Source organism: Tamandua tetradactyla, chromosome 17 (genome assembly GCF_023851605.1).
Source record: "Tamandua tetradactyla isolate mTamTet1 chromosome 17, mTamTet1.pri, whole genome shotgun sequence".
NCBI classification, from domain to species: domain Eukaryota; kingdom Metazoa; phylum Chordata; class Mammalia; order Pilosa; family Myrmecophagidae; genus Tamandua; species Tamandua tetradactyla.
The window spans coordinates 24819209-24845394 of record NC_135343.1 but is presented as its reverse complement, the minus strand read 5'-3'; the positions used below and the strand labels follow the sequence as shown (position 1 = coordinate 24845394).

General features: G+C 35.5%; 1 non-coding gene across 1 annotated transcript; it reads left to right on the top strand.

Moving 5' to 3' along the window:
* The first annotated feature begins 1355 nt into the window (after positions 1-1355).
* Positions 1356-1462, top strand: LOC143661852 (U6 spliceosomal RNA). Its single transcript, XR_013164889.1, has one exon. It is a non-coding gene; the product is annotated as a U6 spliceosomal RNA (small nuclear RNA).
* The last annotated feature ends 24724 nt before the right edge of the window (positions 1463-26186 follow it).

Below are 26186 nucleotides of genomic sequence, written 5' to 3'. Positions count from 1 at the left end.
TGAACACGTTCCCCCTTAAGATAAACTGCTGGTATTTACAGTTACTTGAGTACGCTCCCACCAGAATGTACAAGAACCTCTTCTCTCTACAAAGGACAAAAGTAAGGCAGAAGACTGGAATGATGACTGTGTCTGGGAATGGGAATTCATGGAGAAAATGGAGCTTAATCTGAAACTGGAGAATGAGCATTTCATGGGGAGAGAAATGAGCCATTGGTAAAGTTTTGATATTGCCATCACTCTTCTTTGAAATTACATATGAAATGAAAAAATTCCCATGTGCAAACTGGGCAAAAGCCTCAAGCTTAAAGCAGCAGCAGGGTCAGTTCTCTAATTCTGCTGAGACGTCTTTCTCACTTGCAGGTTCAAACACCTGCACACAGTACCTGATGGGTGGGGGATGGAGTCCTTTCCACTTACATTTCCGTTTCTTTAATGTTAAGTCATCTATTAACCAAATCAATTTAGAAGACAAAAACATGTACCTTCCAATGTTCAGGTGAGCAAAATAAAATGATCAATTCCAAAGGGATTTCCCTGCCCACTTTCACTTAGTAGGACCTTACATTCACCTTCTCTCCTTGAAATTGCAAGCCCTCCTTTCCTTGTCTGTCAGTATCACAGACTTGTGATTTCTGAGGTGTCTTGCAGGTCATAAGGAAAATGGGAAGGGTCACAGTGGTAACAAAATTCCATCTCAATTACAGACTGGTTCTGTCCTTATTATGGATTCTTTCTTAAGAATTTAGGAGTTTGTCCCAAAGTGGTGTTTGATTGGGAAGGGAAACATACATGATTTCTAAGCCAAAAAATAATTGCCTTTGCAGGTTCCCCTTTTGTCCCAAATTGTGATTATTGGTGAACTGGTAAACAGTCTCCTCTTTCTCCTTGCAATAGAGTCAGAGTAAGTAAAATGACAGAAAATCTCTGCTGCTCTTTTGCAAATTTAGCAAATTGTCTTTTATGTGCGTCTAGGCAAATGCAAAACTCCTCCTTTTGACAGTGATCAAAACCTACCACAAAGCCCTGTTGATTGACTAAGTTTTTCTATTTCTAATTAGCAAATTTTGTTCTTCTTTTGTAGACACCATAAACAAACCCCTTTCACTTAGGAGCTAAAAGGCAGCGATCCTTTGAATCTCTAAAGTATGACACATACTAAACAAAGCCAGGCTAGGTTTTGATGTTTTCTTTGATTTAGTCTTATGCAGCAAACAAGAAGAAATAACACCTCAGCCATCAGTTTCTGAATCTTACAAAAGGAAATTAACCCCTTTGAAGAAGGACTGCCATCTTCTTTTGAATGCAGGTTTATAATTGTAGAGAAATATAAATGTTTTATTAAAATACATTGAGTGCTCATTTTGGCAGCATATATACTAAAATTGGAGTGATACAGAGAAGATTAGTTTGGCCCCTGCACAAGGATGATACACAAATTTGTGAAGTGTTCCATATTTTTTAAATTAAATTAAATTAAATTTTTTGTTTATTGTAATTTTTTCTTCTTTTTTTCTTCCTCTTTTCTGCAGAAGTACTGAAAATGTTCTCGTATAGATGGTGGTGATAACTTCTTAACTATGTGATTATACTGGAATATTGATTGTTTACTTAGGATGTATGGTATGAGAACAAAACTGTTTAAAAAATAAACAAGAAGATCCAAATACTGGAGCAAATGTGGAGAGAGAGAGAGTTGTGACTATTCGCAGTCGGTAGGGAAGTAGAACGGTGCAGCCCCGCTAGAGGGCAGTGTGGTGGCTCCGCAGCAGGCTAAGTACGGGTTGAGACATGATCCTGCCAACTCCATTATTAGGTATATAGTTGGAAGAACTGAAAGCAGGAACATGAATGGACATTTGTACACTGGTGCTTATGGCAGCAAGTGCCCTAAGTGTACATTGACTGACGAATGGAAGGGCGAACTGCCGTGTATACATAAAATGGAATGTTGAGCAGCTGCAAGAAGGAATGAAGTTGCGAGGGAAGCAACTAGGTGAATGGACCTTGATGACAATATGTTGAGTGGAATAAGCCAGAAAAGAAAAGACAAACATTGTAATGGCACACTAATGTGGACTAACTATAATGTAAAACTCTGAGAACTGGATCAGAGAGCACAGCTTATCAGGGGAAGGCTTACTGTAAAGGTTCCTAGATTGCAAGCTTTTATAGCTGTCACATCTATTCCTGAGATGTAATAGTTATTTCTAAATTCTAAGATGCTGAGCTCCTTGTGTATAAAAGATCATTCCCTGGGACTTCAGTTATCTGTGTGACACCTGAGACACAGAGACAGATTTCTGCAGCTCTGAAAGTCAGCATTACCCCATATAGCAACTGTTTAAAAAGCTGAAAAAAAGATCATATTTCAATTAGAGATATGAATGAAGCTGATCTGTTAGGACTAAAGTAAATCAGACTAAAGGGTAAAGGATGAAACTGATTCTGTTTTAAAACTCCAACTTATACATGAGGCCAAGGGAAGAGAAGTTTATTTGTAGCAAAATAAATATTTTCTGTAGCACACTATTTATGGAAATAGTGTCCAAAGTCTGCCAATAGTCCCCAAAGTCTGCCAATTTTATAGGCCAAGCCCTTGATCTTGGGGCTTGCCTTTGTGAAACTTATTCCTGCAAAGGAGAAGCTAAGCCTACTTATAATTATGCCTGAGAGTCATGCCCCAGAGAACCTCTTTTGTTGCTCAGATGTGACCTCTCTCTCCAAGCCAACTCTGTAGGTAAACTCACCGTCCTCTCTTCTATGTGAGAGATGACTCCCAGGATTGTAATTCTCCCTGGCAGTGTGGGACATGACTCCTGGGAATGAACCTGGACCAGGCATCGTGTGATTGAGAAAGACTTGACCAAAAGCGGGAAAAGAAGTAAAAAAAAAAAAAAAAGGTTTCAGTGATTGAGAGATTTTAAATAGAGTGTAGAGGCCATTCTGTAGGTTATTCTTATGCATTATATACATATCCCTTTTTAGTTTTTAATGGACTAAAGTAGCTAGAAGGAAATATCTGAAACTGTTGAACTGTAATCCAATAGTCTTGATTCTTGAAGATGATTGCACAACTATATAGCTTTTACTGTGTGGTCATGTGACAGTGAAACCTTGTGGCTGACACTTTCTTTATCCAGTGTATGGATAGGAGTGTAAAAAAATAAAGACAAAAAATAAATTAATAATAATGGGAAAAGGTATGATACGTTTTGGGTGTAGTTTTATATTTTTATTTTTTGGAGTAATGAAAATGTTAAAAAATTGATTGTAGTGATGAATGTACAACTATATGATATCGTGAACCGCTTATTGTAAACTTTGGATGACTATACCGTATATGAATATGTCTCAATAAAATTGCATTTTAAAAAGTATCTTAACAAATAAACAATGAAAAGCAAAACAAGAATAGTAACAAGAGCCTTCATTCACTGAGGACCTTCTATGTACCTGGGATTAGGTATAGTATAAGTATGGAATGGGTGAGAATTTTTTCCACAGAACCCTTGCAACAACCACAATTTAGTCTCATGAGCCCCATTTTACTGAACTAAAAGAGTTTTACACATTTGCTCATGGTTACACAGAGAAGTGACAATGACAACATTTGAGCATAGATGTCTTTCACTCTAATACCCATGTCCTTTCAACTGTCCACATTGTGATTTTACAGAGACAAATCACAGTTTTCAGACTTCAAATAACTAAATGAATCCAGTACACCTGTGAGTATTTTTTAAGGACAGCAAGTTAATGTTAGTGGAAAAAGTTGAAACAGTTTAATTTTCTCTACAAGGTAAAAATAAACATAAAAACAGCATACTGGGGTTTGGATTTTGCCTTACCAAAATATTGAGCAATCATATATTCTTGAACAAAATAGCATGGTGAAATTTGTATTTTTAAACGTTTAAGTGTTGGTTCTTTTCCTATGTAGAATGAATGTAGTGTGTTCAATAAAGAAGTGATGCTATTCTGGAGGAAGTTGTGGCAATGAGAAGCAACTGGAGAATCTAGAAGATATTTCTTAGGAAAATATAATGGGATTTGATGGCAGATTAATTCTGGGAGTAAAGAGTATTACATAATTAAACATAAATTTCCTATCTTGAAAATCTAAAAGAATATAGCTGCCATTATTAGAAATCAGGAATTGACATACCGAAGAATGTACATCTCCATCCAGGGCAGCCCTTTTTAGGGAGAAGCTTTGATGCTTCATTCCTCAGGGTGGGGGGAGAATATTGTTTAGGATCTAAGTACCTAAAATTTGGAGAGAGGTTTCGAGATTATTGTCAAGGATCTGAAGTTCATTCATTCTAGCAGGAAAATTGCATTGCTTTTATTCATGGAAATCCTGGCTTCAAGGGTTTCATCTATAAACACTGGAAACATGTAGAAGTGCAGTTTCCTTAGATGAATCAGAATCATTCCCTCATCAAATATCCATGTTCATACACTGGGCTGCACCTTCATGAGGTGAAGATTTTTAATTCAATCAATAAGATAAGCCAACCTACATCAGACAGGATCTGCTCTTCTCAATTAGCAATTACAGCTTGCTCTGATTTATTTTGCTAAATATCCAGGTCAACCACTTGACTTCGGTTGCATTCAGGAAGCAAATCTACTTAACTTGTTTGCACCTTGTTAATGCACTTTGATGAGAAGCAAATCTAAAGTGGTGGTTTCAATCACATTAGAATTGCATTGATTAAAAAACAAGAAAGAAAGGAAGGGGTGAAAGAGGAAAGGAGGGGAGGAGGAAAAATCCTTACTCCCAGACAAAACCCTAGTTTCATTAAATCAGAATCTCTGCCAGAAATTTCCGGAACATTGGAATTTTTTAAATGTTTCCAGGCATTCTGATGCATAGCCAGGTTTGTAAACAGTGGTTTGTAAACCACTGCTCTAAGGAACTACCATCCTGGAAAAAAATATATGCCCCTCCTTGTTCCTTAATGTTCTCTCTTAAGTAGTCAGCCATGGATTCTCTGAGTATATTAGGGATGATAAAATAATGCAGTATATACATTCTTGATCCTAGCAGGCAATAAACATTTTCTCTGCATACACTTCTTCTCTAATAAAATTTCAAAAGCCTTTTTTCTTTTTTTAAACATTCACGGCTGTGTAGTTAATTCAACTTTGTTTACATCAATATTGGACCACCATGTTTTGTTTTAGAAAACATTTCTCATTGAGTTTTGTGTTCTGAGAATTTAACCTGTAATGTGGATCCATCAGCAGGTCGCCCCAACCTCCTGGGGTTTGATTGGCAGATACATGTTTTCCCGTGGAGTTCTGCCAATAGCATTTGTGTACAACAAACAAGGCCAAGTCTCAGGAAGGGTGCAGGCTGGATGACATGACAGACACTTTGGCAGAAGCTTTCATTATTTAGCATACCATTGTAAATTATTAATAAATCTGCATTGTGAGGACCTAAAAAGGTTGAAATGGTACTGTGAGTCGTGAAAATACTTAAGTTCAATATATTTCAATACAAAATTAATTAGACTGTAAAAGAATATAACATGCAAAATAGGAAATAGCCAAGGCCAACTGCGGCAAACTTTACTTGATAATTTGCATGTTGTAATACCAGGGGTAGAAAGTAATGAATAGGAACAGTTGGCCTTGGTACTTAAGGAAATATTTCAGGAACACCAACCCCAACTAAACAAAAGAGTTTGCTAGAGCTTTAGCATAATTTCTTAGGGAACACTTCCTGAAGTACGTCATGTTAGACTGATACAGACTTCTTATTTACTAATATATATTATGATTTTTCTCATTTCTCCCCTATAAATCAAGGAACAAAATCTGTCTATTAAAGGTTTCCATTTCCTGTAGGATAGTATTTTCATTTAGTCCTTGTTTCAACTCTATCTAGACCATTAAAAGAGCATTGAACTGGAAGTCTAGAGGCTTAGGGTTTTGTCACCAATTAATTGTGTATCATCTTGAGTCTACATTTTCTCACATGAATAAATAGACGTACTACATTTTCCCCTGCCTATTATACGATGTAGGTATAAGTACACAAGGTGTCAAAATGTACAAACATGTTTATTATTACACGAGTTGTCCATATCCATTAAATTCTCACTTTCCACTCCAGATTGGCATTTACTTCCATGAATTTTCTGTATAGCTGTTTTTACATCACCAAATCCAAGGAATGTTTTTTGATACTTAACTTAATTCTCAGGAGATTTTTTTTTTCACTCAGCATAAAGTCCTCAAGGTTCATCCATGTTGTTGCATGTGTCATGACTTTGTTCTGTCTTATAGCTACATAATATTCCATCACATGTATGTCCCACGGTTTGTTTAGCCACTTGTCCATTTGAGCTGTTTCCATTTCTTGACAATCATGAATAATGCTGATATAAACACCGGTGTGCAAATGTTGGTTCATGTTCTTACTTTCAGTTCCTCTGAATATGTATCTAGTAATGGGATTGCTGGATCATATGGCAATTCTATACTTAGCTTCCTGAGGAACCGCCAAACTATCTTCCAGAGCAGTTGCACCATTCTACATTCAATCTTTTAAAGTGTATTTAGAGTTACTTTGTGACCCAACATGTGGTCTATCCTGGAGAATGATCCATGAGCTCTTAAGAAACCATGTGGATCCTGCTGTTATGAGATGTAATGTTCTGTAAATGTTTGTTAAGTCTAGTTCATTTATTGTGCTATTATTCAAAATCTCTGTTTCTTTGTTGATCCTCTGTCTAGATGTTCTCTCCATTGATGACAGCACTGTATTGAAGTCTCAAACTCTTATTGTAAAGGTGTCTACTTCTCCCTTCAGTGTTGCCAGCATGTGGCTCATATGTTTTGGGGCTCTCTGGCTCTGTGCATAAATATTTATAATTGTTATGTCTACTTGTTGAATTGTTCCTTTATTGATACATAGTGTCCTTCTTTGTCTCTTAATTTTTTGCATTTGAAGTCTAATTTGTTGGATATTAGTGTAGCTACTCCCACTCTTTTCTGGTTGTTGTTTGCATGAAATGTCTTTTTTCTAACATGCCAGGAGATTTCCAAAATTCTCAGGAGATTTCAACACTGTTAACTGCACTGTCCTTCTTGAAACTCTTTCCTTGAATTTAGGATACTTCATTTCTAAGTTTCCCCCTGCCTCTAAACAGTCGTTCTCACTCAAATTCACGGTTCGTCTTCTTTATCTGACCTTAGTTCTTGGCATTGACAAATTTGGAACGCTTCTCTTTTCTGCTCTAAATTATCCTGTTTTCTCATGTGATACTGCCAGTATTCCCGTCCTACTCCTTGGCCCTAACATTAATTCATTATAAGCTTCTGACTCAAACAAATATCTCCAGCTAAGACTTAATGACTCAGGTCCATATCTGCATAACCAACTGCTTAAATATTGTCATGGTATCATTCAGACGATCTTCAAAATCATCATGCCCCAAAAGCTAGAATGAGCATAGCCCAAATACCTCTAAAGAGTGGGAGAAAAATCAAAAGTGATGGTAGAGTTATGCAGAGAAGGTAGGTTTAACAAACAAGTATGATTGCTGACTCATTGTATTGCTATTTATTTTAGCCTCTAATATCTTAGAGCAGCTAGAAGTAAAAACCTAGATTTGTGGAACTGTAACTCATACCAAACTCTGAAATCTGCTCTACAACTAATTGTTGCGATGTACTTTGAAATTTATTGTTCTCTATATATGTTATTTTTCACAAGCAGAAAAAAGTGAATTGTGATGATAAATGTACAGCTATATGATGATATTGTGAACCATTGATTGTATACTTTGGATAATTACATGGTATGTGAATAAATAACATATATCAATAAAAATATTTAAATTCACTGTATAAGAAAGTAAGATAATTGTGCCCTTTACTGGGGAGAAGGTTATATTCCACATCCCCCAAATTAATCTCAGATGGATGAAAGGGCCAAACTTCAAGAACAAAACTAATAAAGACCTGAAAGGAAATTTAAAAGAAAAATTATCATGCCCAGTTAAACTCATACTATTCCCCTAAATTCCTCTCATTGTCTCCTCTCTCAGTAAATGGCACTTATCCATTCTGTTCTATAAACCTGACATCATACTCACCCCTGTTACTCACGGTTTACTTTTTGTAATATATATTTAAATTATCCATTTCTTTTTAACTGCCTAAATTTCTAGAGTTCATCTACTTCTTTGTATTTTCACTGCCTATACCCTTACCAAGCTACTGGACTGTCTCATCCGGACTGCTGAAGAACTAAGACATTCACACTCTGCTGTGAAATATTGCTTTCTCAGTAAGAATTATTTTTTCTATGTATAACCTTCAGTACTGATTTTAAGAATTCTCTTCCTCAGGAAAACCTTCTCTTTCCTCTCAGTTTCATTTGAATATAATCCCAAAGACCCATTTTTTTTTTCACATTTTGTAGTGATAAGTTCTCCAGTGGTTGTCTGAGATCTGTTGGTCTTGCCCAGTAGACTGCTGCCTCCAGGAGGTGGGTCGGGGCTCTACTTGTTCACTGTTATACTCCCAGGACCTAAGAGTGTATGACACATCAGGGAATCAGAAATATTTGTTGATCAAATGGATTTTAGATAAATGAAGTAATAACTGTTTGATAATAATTCAAAGCTGGGAAACATAAGATAACCTTTAAATTAGATTATAGATATTTTATGCTTATGTTTTAAAATAATACTGTTTAAGAAAATATCAGTACCATTTTATGAATCTTAAATTAATAAATGGTGCTAAGCATCTGTTATATCTGGCTTTTTAATACTATGCTTAAAAATATATATAGCACATTAGACAAAGAGAATATTAATGACATTTTACAAATTCCAAATTAATAATAAGGGGACAGTAAATATTGGTTTTTATTTGTTATACCGTTTTTACTGGAACATTTTTATTTTCTGTCCTTAGATTTTTTAATTTCTTAATTTTTAAATTTTTTTGGTGTGGGCAGGCAATGGGAATCGAATGTCCTTGATTTTTAAATTAATGTTTGAGAATTTTTTTTTCATCTCTTTGTAGCTATTTGGGAAATTTTTTTTCTCTGATTAACCCATGTCTAAAGGTTTAGTGCTTTCCTGGTTTTCATTTGACCACTGTTCCTGCACTTTTATCAGACCATCCATGATCCTAGCTGCAATATCTTCACATTATCATTTATAGTTTGAATGTAAGATTTATTAATAACAAGTAAATTACTGACAGCTTGGTTATTTGTTAGCGTGAATAAGTTTAACAGAAATGTTTGGAGACATTATGTTTTTTGATCTTTTTGCAATATTTTTATGACATGTGCTTAGGGGCTATACTATAGATTGTATTCATGCAATTTAATATTTATTTATCATATATCATAGAGTCAAATGCAATGTTAGACAAGTAACTACCTAGAAAGATAAATATTGCCAACAGAGAACGACTATATAAAAAATTAGACCATGCAAGTTGACTGGCACCATATTACATTTACCATGTTCTAGATCTTGGGATCTTCCTAAGGAACTTTCTGTGATGATAGAAATATTCTAAACTGTCTTGCCCAATAAGGGCCACATATTATATATAACTATTGAACACCTGAAATGAGGCTAGTGCAACTGGGGACCTGGATTTTAAGTTTTTCTTTAATTTTAAGTAATTGAAATTTAAATACCACATGTTCTAACTACAGTATATAGCAGACAATTTATTCTGCAGGGATATAAACTTGAATGTTGTAAACCTACTGACATTGTCTATGAGGCTAGCCTCATCAGTGGTTGATAATTAAGTAGTATATAAGCTTTGTTCATTAACAAGGTGGAAAAAAAGAAATGGCCAAGGAGTTTGTTAACTCTGTAGGCATGTGATCAAGGCAGGAGTTCTGTGGACGTTTATGAAGTTTGCCTTTGTACAGTCTTCAAAGAAATGAGTTAAATAAGAGCGTGTCAACTATAATCAGCACAAGGAAAGGAGAGTGTCGGTGAACCAACTATAGCATGTAGTAAAATGTAAAGGGACAAGGAGCAAGAGAGAGTAACATAGAACTGGAAATTTGAAAATATAAGAAGGAAATAAAGGATGCATTCTCAAAGAGTTCGCTGAAAAGAATTTCATGAGGCAAAGTAAGTATGTAAGAGAGAAAGGGTTTGTGATAAGACCAAGGTTGTTAAATGTGTATCATAATTTTCTTGTTTCTAAATGGTTGATAAGCTCTCATCTCTGCCTAATTACATTTAATAAATAATATAATATGATGTGAAATAGTATGATATATTATATAATATAATGCTAGATGCATTTATTTTAGATGGACTTTTTTTGTGTGCATCATCCAGGAATCAAACCTGGGTCTCCTGCATGAAAGGCAGGCATTCTAACCACTGAACTATCTGTTCACCCTAGATGAACTTTTAAAATTACTTTGTATAACAAATACTGATAACCAATATTGCCATTTTGGTTTTCTTTTGTTCTTTTCAGAGTTTAAGCAATAATAATACTAAACATTAACTAAGAAAATACTATATGGCAGGGGTCTTCTAAGTGCTTTACCCTTTATCTTAATTCATTTCAAAAATAATTCTAGGTACAATTACATTACATATTTCATAGAGGAAAAAATAAGAGACAAAGAGGTGGAGTAACTTCCCAAAGTCAAATATTAAGGAAGAGTTGCAACTAACATTTAAGCCTAGGTTATTTGTTTCCAGAACTGCTGCTCTTAAACACTGTATTAGATTCCTCCTATATTATGATATAATTTTGATTGAATTTTTGAAGCCCTCAAATGAATTCTGTTACATAGTAAATATATAATAAATGCTTTTAAACTGATCATGATCTTCAAAGAATATGTTAAATCACTTGTCATGTAATTGTCATAAAATAACCTGAGAAATGATCACAGATTGAAAGCAGATTCAGCATGAAAATAGTTTGAATGTTCAGTGCAATTTATTTGCATGCTTAGTCTCAAGCTGCTGAAACAACCAATACATAATTACCAGGTCAAGGGCACACAGCACATTTAAAGGTGAAAAATACCAGAGTCTCTAAAGTCAACCAGCCGAAGGCCAACACAAGGCAGGTGGGTACCTTTAATGAGTGGTCTACCAGTCTGATATGGAGTAAGTGAGAGTCCAAAGCTGTCTATTGGAGACACTGGTTGCTAATGCAGTGGGAAGGGTGGCTCCAGGCTTTGCAATACTGCATGGACATTGGAGCTGGGAGTCAAAGTGATTGGGTGTCAACCTGCCTTTATATGATGCTGGCCGGAAAAGCACTTGCACTGGGTTTTTATGTCTGAGAGCTCTGATCATTAATGTCCTTATCAAGGGAGAGTCCCTCTGGCAGGCTTTAAGTGAGTCTGTACCATATCCTTACATGAACGTCTGGTCATCACTGGTTAGACAAACATGTTTTCTCAGTTTGCTTGAATTCTAATGGTGGGCAGCATGTTTACAATATTTTGGGCATTCAAGATCATTCATTCATTCCCGTACACATCACTGAGCACTTAATTCTACTAACCATTCAAAATGGAAAAACTGAATAAGTTCCTGTTTCTCAAGAACAGAGATATTGCTTGGTCAGCATAGCAGTAGTTATACATAACGATAAAATCATCAGCCACTAAACCCTACTGAGAGCCTGCTGTGTGCCAGGCACATGCCTAAAGTCTTTCATATACTGTTAAGTATCACAGTAAATCTATGAGGTGTTATTATTTTCCCCATTTGGCAGATGAAGAAACTGGACCACAGAAAAATTAAGGCAATTTGCCAAGATCATAAAGCCAATAAGTGCCAAAGTCTAGATTCACGTACTGCAGATTGGAGTCCAGAGCCTATGCTTGGGACCAAACTGCCAACTTCCTCAACTATGCAAATAAATGTGAAAACATTTTAACATATGTGTTCTGAGTATTTAGTTTCAGTTGCACGCTCACTGAATTATTTAGGGTACTGTTGCACATAGTACTTTCTTCCTTTTGAAATCCCTCTTTCCTACTACTCCATGCTTCTTACAACACTTATCACCTCCAGGAAGCCTCTCACACTTAGCCTATGCTCTCTTCTCTATGAATTCCCCCATTTCTCTCCTGAAACCACCATCATAAAATCAAAACATCTTTGATTCCCAGAGATCTTAAACTTGATAGATTCTGAGGAGTCTTAGAAATCATGTTTGAGAAAAAAATTAAGGCCTTAGCTTTGCATTTTGTGCAAGATTGCATGGCTATTTAAGGACTCAAGTTGGACCAAGTATATATTCGTTATGAATTCCTCACTTGGACATTTTCCCCCCACATAATATTCTGAGTAAATGTATCTAGTTTTACTTTTGGTTTACTACACGAATTAATGATAATTATCATTAGACCATCTCTTCTATTTCCTTTTTATTCCTGATCTTTGTCTTTGAATTCTCCCAAAAGAAAAATGGATATGCGATGTGCAAAATTCAGGATTTAGCACAGTAGATATAAAATCGAATGAACTTCTTAGCATAGTGCAAATAAAAATGAAGGAATGTTAATATAATTTCGTGTAAAATTCATCATGTAGATCAAGTAAGAATTTGGACTGAAGATATTTTGGTAACAGAGGCATTGTTTTAAATTATATAGGCATTTATTTAATCAAAAACATTTTTTTCCACTTGGAAATATCAGAAAACTTTTCTTTATTTCTTTCCCAAGTCCAAATAAAAATCTATAGGACTATTTCCATCATGTTATGCTAATAAGTGGTATTTGAATATAAGTCAAAACCATGCCTGGGATATAAGTTATGCCCCTAGGGAACTGCATCTCATGGATTTATCAGCTGTTGTTTCTCTTATTTTTCTCCTACTGATTATTGACATTTCAAAGGAGATAAATGAAGGTCAGTGCTTCTGGTATATAGTTGGTAACCATTAAATGTTGTTTCTTGTCAGGCTTGTAATTATCAAATTCTAGTGATCTATGTCACACCAGCATGTTTCCCCACAGCAAAAATCAGTTTTCTGAGGACATAAATAAATGGTGCAAATTGATCAAATAAATTCAATATGAATTAGGCCATTAATGTTACAAGGAAGAATTTGTTGTATATATATTTACTAGTCAAAATACAAAATCAGAAATCATCAAAAGTATACATTTCAGAACATGCCAATAGCTAGCTATTTAAATACCTCTATTAATTTTAATATCCTAAACACTTAGCACATTATCTGGAACATGGAGTACACAGTGGAACTTTCTTTGAAATATAGTTGATTTTTACATTTTCCTATCTATAAAACTATAGAGCATCCCATTTGGCTAACTTTTGTGCCTTCATACTCCTCTGGGTAAAATGGAACACTGGAGACCATGGGATGGAGAACTGGGGAAGGGAACACTTGCTTCATTTGAAAACAAAGAAGTCTTAGGGGCCATTCTTCTGTCCAGAATGGTGGAGAATAGATTCCTGCTTTAAATCGAAGAGTTTTAAATGTATGAGGAATGTTTTAAATGTATGAGGAAATACATTTCCTTGCTCAATATTTCCTCCCTGTGGCTGCTTAGATCTCCAGGGCTGGCCCAAATAATGATCAAAATCAAGTACTAAAGAACAAATCAAGAACATACTAAACAGAGGCTCATTGTGTTTTATATTATAGGAACCCTACTTGTCTACACACCAATAGCACCAGTCATTTTTATAGATGAGAATTATATCACCCTTAGGATTGAATCATGTCTCCTACAAAAGGCATATTCAGGTCCCAACCCCCGATCCTCATAAGCAAAGGAAATTGGTCACAGGGGAAGAAGTCACAGGAGAAGCAAGAAGCTGGAAGACACTGGAAAGATGTCTCCGTATGACTTGCCATGTGAAAGAAAAGCCAAGGAAATGCAAAGATTTATAGCCAGCTAGAAGATACTGACCCAGAAAGAAAGCCAGCCTTCTAGTCTCTGCAACCAGGAGCCAATAAATTCTCATTGTTTAAGCCAACCTGTTTATATGGTATTTGTTTTAGCAGCCAGGAAATGAAAACACTCAGTTAAATTCTTTGTGAGATATCTTTTTTTTCAATGGCTTACTTTAAAATAATAATTCCTTCATTCTTAGCCAATCCAATATCTGAATAAGAAGTGTTTTGAGGCATTTTGTGGTTAGATATATTCCACCAAAATTTTCACAGTTTTACAAGACAGAAATACAAGATCCTGTATATGGTGAAAAATATATTCCTCTACTGTAAATTCTGAAACAAGCAGCCAAATGCAAGCAAAATGAGAAAGAACAAATAATCAAATATTACTCTTCCCTTTAATTCCTCCCACCCCACCCCTAAATTACCCTGTTGTACAGCACATCTAGGCTCTGTATTTTGACTCTTGCGTTGTTTTTATTTCATTAAGTGTTTAATTTCATCACTAAGTTCATGACATCCTTTCAAGTAAGTTAAAATATATTGGCCTTTCAAACGTTCTCCTACAAGTCATCACACCTTCCATCTCTTTCTTCACTTCTTTCTGTCTCTTGGCCTCATTATTTCCTAACGGCATCATGTTATACCTGGAAGCAACTCAGTTCTTAAACTTTTCTCCACCGACAGGGAAAGATTCTTTATTCCCAGCACAAATGAGAAAATGCTGGGGAAGGGCACCAGTTAGTCGGTACGGTTTATGTGCCCACCGTTTGGACCAATCACTATAGCCAGAGGAAGAGATTCTGTGGATGGCTTGATTGCAGCTATTCTCCATCCAGTTAAGAACCACAGCTAGGGAAGGGGCATGGCTTCATGAAAGGAGACGGCCATTTACGTTTGGAACATACATCTGGCGAAGCAAGGGTGAGTGAACTGTTCTCCCAAAGCAAGAGTATAGTAAAGTACGGTTAGCTATGGGAAAGATCATGGAGAAACAGAATGCCAATCCAGTTTCTGTCTTACTTTGTAAGAAAGTGAAGCAAGCATCTTTCCCTTCCCATTTCTTTTATTATATCTGAGAATATACCACATAAGGAGATGTCTCAATTTTCCTTAAATTTGCTTTTATTTCACAGTCCACAAAAACTTGATGTAGGTTTTGACTAAATCTATACATTAAATTAAGCTGCCCAGTTGTGTGCTTTTGAATATCTGGCTTATTGCCTCTTCCTTATCTTGCTGTTTGTTCTTTAAAACTTCCCATCCCTAGCCTGTTTCATATTCATTTTTAGAATGCCCTATGGATGTTCTTAACCAAATGCCATAAAATTTGACACACACAGAGTATAATTTAGCTTTCTTTCCTCCAGTGGTCTGTTAATGAGTTATTTTTACTTAAATACATATAAGGAACAAACTTTTCTGCACAGTGGGAAAAAATTAAATAAGAAAACAAAATAAATACTTGATTTTGATCATTATTTGGGCCAGCCATGGAGATCTAAGCAGCCACAGGGAGGAAATATTGAGCAAGGAAATGTATTTCCTCATACATTTAAAATGTTCCTCATATATTTAAAACTCTTCGATTTAAAGCAGGAATCTATTCTCCACCATTCTGGACAGAAGAATGGCCCCTAAGACTTCTTTGTTTTCAAATGAAGCAAGTGTTCCCTTCCCCAGTTCCCCATCCCATGGTCTCCAGTGTTCCATTTTACCCAGAGGAGTATGAAGGCACAAACGTTAGCCAAAGGGGATGCTCTATAGTTTTACAGATAGAAAAATGTAAAAATCTAACTATATTTCAAAGAAAGTTCCACTGTCCATTTAGATAATCCCTTGTGAAGTTTGCTTGTTAGTCTTCAGCTATTTGTTTTGCAGAAGAATGACCATTCCTTTGGCTATGAATTCATGAATTTCAGCTGCAGTTGATGATATTAGATCTATGAATTGAGCTAAATACTTTGAGCTTGCTTTGGAACGTCTTCAAATGTATGGCTGCACACAGAACACAAAGAGAAAGTACAGTGCCACTGATATAATCACTTAGGCAGAAATCAGTAGTCTCTAAAATGAAGAAAAATGTAGTAATCTTGACCAAAACTACATAAGCTGAGTGACAAACAATTGTGGCAAAATTCTTTGGATCATTTAACTGAAAAATATTATTCTCTTGTAGCATTAAAATTATGTTTTCAAAGACCATTTAATGACAAGAGAAACATTCACTGTATGATTTGAAATTTAAAAAAAAGCAATATGAACATTTTATCAGGGACTATGTTTCCAATTTTGAGAGCTATATGCAAGCACAAAGATGAGAAGAAAAGTCCACCAATGTTTTATATCTATGTTAAGATACAACTGTATTTAGGATGATTTAAATTGTATCCTTTCTCATTTGTATCATCTGGATATCTTACATCGAACTAGTATTATGGTGTCGTGGTTAAAATCCTGGGTTCTGGAGTCAGAATGATTGTGTTTGAGCTTTAATTCAGCCCTTATAACAGGATGACCCTGGACAAGTTGCGTTTTCCTCATATTTGGAATGGTGATAATATTAGAACCATCCCAGTAGCATGGTTCTGAGGAATAAATGAAATAATGCACTTAACATAGTGCCTGGCACATAGTATTTTAAATAGACAATAGCTATTTGTGTTGTTGTAAATGTTGATAAGCAGCAGTCATTTTTTAAATAATATATTTACCTAGGAATAAGCATACACATATTGTCAAACACAACACAAAGCACTGTTCTAACTTTCTGGGAAATTAGTCCACTCAATATTTATTATGCTCTAAGAACTCTGCTAGCGATTCAGTAAACACAAAGCTTCCATTCCTCTGTGAAGTGGAATTGTAACTGGAGCCTTAGATTTAACTAGTGATATTCATGATGGTTTCTTACCAGTTATGGCAAAAATAAACATCCAAGTGGACGTTATATTTACAAGAAACAAAGTGCGCCAGGATGATGATGAAAAGAGAAAAACAAGACACTCCTGGAATTCCAAAAAGAATATGAAGTAGCTTGACAATCTTTTATGTAATGAATTTCACATTTGTAAGACACACTATCCTAAAGAAGGAAATAAGTTCGAGTTAACCTGAGCTCTGGAACTGTAAATAATTCATACTGTTTTATGCTTACATTCGAAGTCGGGCCAAAGACAAAACGACTTATAACATTGTGAGTCTGAAAAAGTCTGGGGATAAAATATTGATTAATTTCTACTGGTAGGCCATATACAAAAGTATCATTTTTGATATGCTTTAATTTCTAGCACTGTCTTTATAAACATTTTCAAATCTTTAGGAAAAACTTATTTTTTTCTGTGAAAAATAAAATTATTCCTAATATGCTATTCATTCTTTTTGTCAGATGGGAAGAAAGTAAGTATATTAAGTACCTTTGGTTAAAGATTTTAAAAATTATATTGGGTGGTGCAACAGCGGCTCAGTGGCAGAGTTTTTACCTGCCATGCCAGGTACCCAGTTTTGATTCCCAGTGCCTGCCCATGCAAAAAAACAAAACAAAACAAAACAACAAAATAAAACAAATTAAAAAAATGGTTTTGTTCTCTGCTTTATTTCCCAGTTCTATGCCACTATTATACAATACTGACTAAAGATACACATTTATATGGTATTGGGTCAAATATCACAAATAAGGTAAATAATTTGTTAATCCATTATCTTAATTAATTTCCTGTCACATTTTAATTAAATAGCTGCTATCCTTTTTTTATGATGTACAAGAAAACAGAAATTGATCAGATATGTAATGTTTTCCTTCATACTTTCATCATTGGATTAGAAGTTGCGAGCTGTAAAGCTGTCTTAAAAAGTCTGCATTTGGCTATTTTGATCAAAGTAATTTACTTATTACTTTTTAAAATCAAAGTAAAACATACACATGTTTAAATAGTCAAATGAGACCATGAGGCTCATAATGAAAACCAGCAGTTCCCTCATCCATTCCTCCTGCCTCTGAACTTTCTGATTCCCAATCCCGGGGAAAACTACTTTCTACTCTATTTTTCTCCCTGAATTTACCTCCATTCTTCTGAATTATTTGCTTAGATTGATTTTTTTTTTAAAGTAGAGATATAACCTCTTGAGTTTAGAAGGTTTAAGATACTATCTATTGACTATGGAAAAATAAAGATTCAGCTTTCTCACTTCCTCACCATTCCAACACTCCAAATTTTCAAACTCCTCCTCATCCATTTCCACAGGACCTAATCAAGTTATCTATTCCATTTTTGTCAATTTTATTTCTTTATCTATTGTAATTTTGTAGATATGGTTCAGAGTAGAGCTATATAGTGAAATATATTTCCCTTTTTTTCTGAACAACTTCTGTCTCTTCCAGTTAGAAAGTTACCACACTCTTTCCATATTTAGTTTCTGTGCAAGTGTTTATTCTTGAAACCCTGTGAGGGAACTGTGAATATGCTCTCAACATGGGCAGACAGACCAGCTTCAGTATTTTCCTACTGACAACGTTGGTGAACCCATCACCATTGCTGCAAAGCCGATGATCACCTCTTTGTATGACAGTTCTCTGGGCTTCCTTTCCGCATCATCTCAGATGTTTCCTTGATGTCATGTCAGCTCCTTGGTTCATATGTCTTCTCGGGTCCATACATGCTATTATTGTCGGGACTTGGTCCTCTGAAGATGGTGGTGATGTTGGGGTGTCGTTCACATTTAAGAATGAAACATAAAGAGCTGATTAGAAATTCTATGTGAAAGGTCTGACTTTGGGTTTTAGACTTTACAGTAGAGTGAGTGGACAGGACTCAGCTCTTTTTTGGGTGTCCCCCATATTTAGTCTTGTGGATTTTTTACTTTTTTCTCAGCCCAGTTTCTTCTGAGAATATCCTGGCAGTCAACATTCTGAGAGAAAATTGGTGGAAGATGCTTGGTAGTCTTGCAATTTAGCATTTACACGTTCATGTAAACCCTGAGTTTCTAGTAAATTGCCTTTCCCTTTTCAGCATTGCCTTCCGCTGCTTGAGACGTCTTGGAGCTTTTCTTGCTAGTGACTTCCTCACTTGTTATTTTTTTTTCTCACCAATTTGAAATTATCCAAATAACTTGATTTTATTTTTTTTCTTCCTTTCTTTAATTATTTCCTTTTTATTTTCTTTCTTTTTAAATTTTTTTTTCATTTCTGCTTATTTTGCTATCAAAGGTTAAAACTCTAAGGCTAATTAAGATTTTATGTTGGTTGAAAATATCTCAAAAAGTAAAAGTAACTTATGTTGATTATGCTATTCAAAAGCCTTCATTAAAAAATAAAAAAAGATCTAAGAATTCTCTTTTGAAATACAAAGAAACCTGCAATAATGCAGGAATTTTAATTTTAGACTTCTAATTAGCTCAGTTCTAAAGGTGGTGAGGTGCCTAAAACATCAAAGAGCAAAGATATTATAATTATAGTTTTTGAAAATATGACAATTAATTTTTAATTCTTAAATGCACTTCTGTGGCAGAACTACAGTACTTCATATCCAGAATATATTTGGAACCTCCTCTCAAACAAAGGAAATAACATTTTGTTGCAGATAAAACAATGCCACATGTATCATTTTAAATTTTAGCTGTAAATCAATTCAGAATACTGGAATAATACTCTTATGGGTGATTTAGGTGGCTAAGTTTATATTATAATTTCTTTGAAATTTTAAATATTTCATTTCCTCTTTTAAAGAAGAAGAAAGGGTTCCATTCTCACTATTTCGATGATACCTTGAATTTCAATGAAGCTATTTTTTTTAATGAAGCTATTTTTTAGCTTGAGTCACTTCTTCAATAAAATTTTAATGGTTCTCAGATTTAGTCTTATCATTAGAAACCAAGATAATATTCCCCAGCTAGAAGGAAGTGCCACTAAATGAGCAGATGTTATTGCCACATCCTTCAGCAAAATTTCAGTACATGAAGCTTTTTTTTTGTCATTCACATGCTCTAAATATTACGGGTTTCTGCTCACTCCGATATAGACCGCTGTCCTTCACGTGGCTGACTAAGGGCTAGCTTCAAAAACGAGGTAATGTTTGTACTGGACATTAAAGGACAAGAACTTTTAAATTTGTCTTGAATGTATTCATCTCCTTGATATCTTCTTGGATGAACAGAGCAGATATTTTATTTCAGGATTTTTCCTAGTGTGTTAATAGTTTTGTTCAAAACTCTTGCCCACATAAAAGGACACAATATTTGCAATGATTTAAATTATTAAGTAAGGCTTGTGGTAAGGATGGTATTTATCTGGAATTTAAAACCCTAATTAAAATTAGATTTTCTTGATGGATTTTGAAGTAGCACTGGTCAGAGTAAAGATTTCTCAGGGTAGGTAGTAATGTCTAACAACTACTTCCTACATGTTAGCCACACTGAATAGTATTATATGCATTAAATTCTCAAAACAACCTGTGAGGGTGCTCCTATTTTTTTCAATTTTACCTATGAGGAAGGAGGCCCAAAGGAAGAGCTGAGATTTGTTTTTGCCTACAGTAAATCCAGAGTCCATACCCTTAACTACTATGCTGTACTTTTCAATAAGTACATTTTGCCCTTTCTGATACCCTTAGATTCAAATCATTGAGGCAGTCCGTGACTCTGCCTATGTGAATTTCTGCAATATATATTTGTAAGTAAAATATTGAAAGTAAAGTAATTTTACAAAATTGCACAATGAGGTAGCAAACTGAAACCTGAGAAATTAATGCAAGAATTTCATATTTATCTGGGGGAAAAGAATATTAGAGACAATTATCTATGGGCATACTTTTCAGATTTCCATTCTTGCTTCATAAAAATCATAGCTTAGATTGCAGTTTCATTAGTGTTTTAGTTTGTTAATGCTGCAAGAAATGCAAGATAACAGATGGGTTGGCTTTTTTTTTTAACATAGACAGCCTCTGGAAATCAAACCCAGGTCTCTGGCACAGCAGGCAAGAATTCTGCCACTGAGCCACCAGTGTACTACCCTGGTTGGCTTTTATAAAGGGAATTTGTTAAGTTACAAATTCATAGTTCTGAGGCCATAAAAATTGTCCAAACTGAGTTATCCAGAGAAAGATACCTTGACTCAAGAAAGGCTGATCTGGGAAAACACGTGGCTTGCATTTGCTTGTTGGCTCCTGGTTTCAAACAGTTTCACTGAGGGCATTTTCTTCCTGCATCTCCAGATGTCTCTGACTGTGTTGGCTCTGAAGCTTTTTCTAAAATGGTTACCTCTTAAAGGGCTCCAGTAAGGAACCCACCTGGAATGGGTGAAGACACATCTCCATGGGAACCACCTAATCAAAAGGCTTCACACACAATTGGGTGGGTCACATCTCCATGGAAACAATTTAATAAAAAAGATTCCACCCAACAATATTGAATCAAGATTAAAGAACATGGCTTCTCCAGGGCGCAACAGTTTCAGACTGGCACAGTCAGTTTAGGGATCATGTCATGGGCCCTTAGATGTTCAGCCATCTTCTGCTTTTCCAAGGATCAAGTCCCTGTCCAGGACCATTGCATTCATTGGGGGGGGGGAGGTCACTAAATTCAGGACAGAGGCACCTCCTGATGAGGTTGTCATTCCTTAGATTCCCATTGTTTGCTTTATTTTTGTAAGTAGGCAGTGCAGTTTGTGCACATTCTGTTGAGGGGGAACATTCATTAAATCATTTTCCCCTTTATTTCTAAAGGAAGAGTTTTAAAACGCAACCAACTGATTGAATGTAATCAATACTCTGGTGCTGTAATCGCTAATCGCCCTTTCTATCTAAGTCCAATCACTTCATTTGGTACTGACAGCTGAACTGTTTCCAATGTAGAAAACTGACACTGTAAAACTGGATCACACATGTGACTATTTAAATTTAAATAATAACTAATTAAAAATTTAGTTCCTCATTCACATTAGCTATTAGAATCATGTGCTCAATACCGTGGGAGGCTAGCAGTCACTGTATTGAATAGCACAAGTATAGAACATTTTCATCATCATAGAATATCCTATTGAACAGTTTATTCTATTAAGAAACAGAGCTTTTTCTTAATCATGGCTCCACATTAGAATCATCTGGGAAACTTTGTGAAAAATATACCCAACTATGTAAAGAAACTAATCAGAATCTCTACAGATGGGGACAATGTTAACAATTTTCAAAAGTGCCCTTGCCCCAATGATTGTAATGGACAGTCAGGATTGAGATTCAGTTCTATAAAGTAAAATTTATATTCCCTGAATCAGCATCTCCCTTTTATATGTATCCTTATAATCAGCATTAAACAATAAAAGGTCTCTCGTTTCCTAAAAACAAACAAAACTCCAAAACAATAGCTGTAATGATAACAGCAATAATATTTTTACCTCCTCTTGATCACGATCCTGTTTTCTCCTTAGATTAATTCTCTTTTCATCTGCAAGTTCAAATTCCTTTAAATGTGAGCAACTTCCTTACCTCCTGTTTAATTCTATGCTCCAAATTACCTGGCTTCTATCTTCATTATACTATCAAAATGACTCCTACTTAGTTCAACAATAATTTCCATTTCATTAAATGCAGACAACATATGTTGATGTTCATCTTAGTTGATTTTCAGGAGACTTTAACAAGTCTTGGCAAGTTCTTCCTGTCTTGTCTCTTCAGACCCATGGTCTCCTTGTTTTCCTACTCTATCTCCAAATTCTCCTCTCCTTATGGTTTTTTTGTTCAAGATTTTCTCTAAATTTCATTATAGGCTCTCTTTACTTTTTAATTCAATCTCTTTTCTTAGTACAATCCAATTGTACAAGCATATTACAGTGTAAATAATAATTAATCCCAAATTAGTTTTTAGCCAGGATCTTTCCTCTGAGCTAATTAATATCTAGGATACGAACTGAGACTTTTTTTCATAAAAAGAGATTTTTTTTTTATTAATGGGAAATTTAAATCAAACGCAAACATAGATATAAAGTACAATTAAATCCCTTTTTCCCACTATTCAATTTGGTAATTATTAGCAAATGGTCAATCTTACTTCATCAATATTACCACCTATTATCTCCCACCAAACTGGATTATTTTTAAGAAGATCCCAGAAATCATATAATTTTATCCATAAATTATTCAGCATGCATCTCTAACACATAGGGCCTTTTAATAAAGCAATAACCTTTTCACACATGAAAAATAAATATTAATCCTTCATATGATTAAACAAATATTTTGAATTTAAATTTTCCCTATTGTCTCATGTCTTATCTCATTTTCCTGATTTTTTTATTTATTGTGATACAACTTATATATGGTAAAATGTACAAATCATAAGTGTACACCTTGAAAAAATGTTTGTAAGTATATATATTTGCATAACCAAAGTAAATTCCAAAATGAAACAGTAAATTTGTATTCCTGCGAGCAAAGTATGAGAAGTTAAGTGACTTCACATCCTTGCTAAACCTTGGTATTGTCCATGTTTTTAATTTAAGCCATTTTGATGCACAAGTAGGGTGGTGGTTAATTTATATCCCTTCAATGAGGATGATATTGAGTACATTTTTGGGTGCCAAATGGCCATTTGAAAATCCTCCTTGGTGAAAGGCTTGCTCAAGTCTTCCATACATTATTTTAAAACTTTGGTTTTTGTTTTGGTTTGTTAAAGCTGTTTTAATGCAATATACCAGAAACAGAACGGTTTTTTAAAAAGGGAACTTATTCAGTTGCAAGTTTGCAATTCCAAGCTGTGAAAATATCCAAATTGAGGCACCAATAAGAGGTTACCTTCACTCACAAAAAGCTGGTGCTGTCTGAAATACCTCTGTCAGTTGGGAAGGCAAGTGGCTGGCATTGCTGGGTTCTTTGGCTCCTGAACACCTCTGTCATCACATGGTGGTGTCTACCAGCTTTCTCTCCTGGTTTCTTCAACAGCTACCCCAGGGCTGTTTTCTTTCATCTCCAAAGGTCTCTGGCTGTGTGGGTTCTGAAGCTTTATTCAAAATGGTTCTCTTTTAAAGGATTCCAGTAAGCAACCCTAACTTGGATGAGTATGCCGCGTCCTCTTTTTCCTCCCCGGTTTGACACGGTTCCCTGGAAGGAAGGGCGGTGGCAAGGCCTTCAACGCCCCAAAAGAGGACGAGGCATAAAATGGTGTAATAGAAAAATACTGGGATTAACGACACTAATTGTGTGTTTCTTGTTGCTGGTTGTGCTCCAAGCATTATATCAAAACGAATCAGAAAGCAAAAGAATTGGAAAAAATGATACAAATTGTACAAATTGCAAAACCTTGTTAATGACTGTTTGGAAAAAATTAGGTTGAGATGCCCCCATTAAGCAAGTCATGCTGCAGATACAGCAGGCAGAAGTGCTTTTAGAACAAGTCACAGAAAAGTACCCCATAGAAAGTAAACACTTACAATTAAAAAACCCTGCATTGAGCCATCCTGGAAATTTACTCCCCCACCACGGCACCGGTCCATTGCTATAAAACAATAAAAAATCTAAGCAAACAATGTAACCTTTTAATCAAAACAAGCTAACCTTTAACCAGATTAAAATAAGTCTTGACATATTGCCTCACCTGTAGAATAATAGGAAAAGAAAGTCTAAACTCAGAAAACTGCAAACACAATGTCTGTGGTTTAAGCCAATATCTTGCTGCTATTAAAATCTTGTGTAAGTGTTCCTAAGAAAATCAAAACGTGTACTTTCGCTTTGCTTCCCTGAACCTGTAACTTTACCTAAAACGTAAGCCATGACACAACCATGATTCTGTGATACCTGTTTCCTTGCCAAGAATAAGGGTATAAAATCAGTTAAGCAAAAATAAATCTAAGCAACTCTTCTCAGAAAAAAATTCTCTAAGCTGTCTCTTGGTGTTCTTCTCGCGCCGACGACCCTCCACACCTTCAAGCCCGTTCCCTCTGCTGTGGCTGGACCGCGGCATGAGTAGAGACACATCTCTATGGAAACCATGTAATCAAAATGTCACATCCCCAATGGGTCAGTCACATCTCTGTGGAAAACTTAACCAAAAGATCCCATACAGCAATACTGAATCAGGGTTAAAGAACATGGCTTTTCTGGGGTACACAACAGGCCAGTACAGTTTTTCAGTCTTTTTTCTTATTGATATGTAGGAGTTCTCTATATATTCTGGAAAAAGGTCAGAACAATTGCATTTCTTCTTCTAATCGGCAGCCAGTGTTTTCACTCTCTGAATCTTGTCTTTTGAATAAAACTTGTTTTTTACTTTAATGAAGTCCAATTTATCCATCTTTCCTCTTGTGGTTAGGTTTCTTTGGCCCTATGTAAGAAAGTTTTGCCTCTCTGATGTGTTCTAAATAAATGTCAGAATTAATATGCCAAGAACAAACTATCTCCTCCCTCTCGCATTAGGTTCTTTCCCAGTGTTCTCTATCTCAGTTTATGCCCCTGAGATTCTTCCACTCCACAAACCAGAACGACTGAATTTTCTTTGAAATCTCTCATCAATGTCTACTGCATTTCCAATGGATGTCCTCAAAATGTCTCTCAAATCTATGAATTTCTTTCCTTTTCTGCTACCTCCATCTTCATCCAAACTACCACAATCTATCTCTAGCAATGAACTACCTACATCCATGGTTGTCCATCCCAGCCTCCAGCCCATCCAGCATATTGTATCTAGAATGATCAGTGCAGGTTAAGTTTTTTCCTTTGAAACCAGAGGAAGAAAGGTTTATTTGGTCTGGAACTGAAATTTTCTGTAGCACATGATCTAACTCAACCTAATCTGTATAGCTCATTTGAACAATCAAAACACAGGATGCCCAGAAGAAGAAAGTGGTCCTTTAATCCTGTATATCTTAATGTAATTCCTGGGGACATCCTAGATATATTAAGGAGGTAATCAAAAAGTATTAGCAAAGTCTGTTGAGGGATGGTAGAAAAAATATGAAACTATTAAACTTTACCATTAGGAAATTCCTCGATACTGTGTCATACTTTAGGGATGCCCAAATCAATAGGCCATACCTTTGATCTTGAGGTTTACTCTTGTGAAGCTTATGTAACAGCAGAGACGCTTAGCCTATCTATAGTTATGCCTAAGAGCTACTTCTGGAGGACCTCCTTTGTTGCTCACTCTCTCTAAGCCCAACTCTGCAAGTGAAATCATTGCCCTCCCCCCTACATGGGACATGGCTTCCATGGGTGAATGTCTGTCTGGCAGTGTGGGAGATGACTTCCAGGCATGAGTCTGATCCTGGCACCGTGGGATCG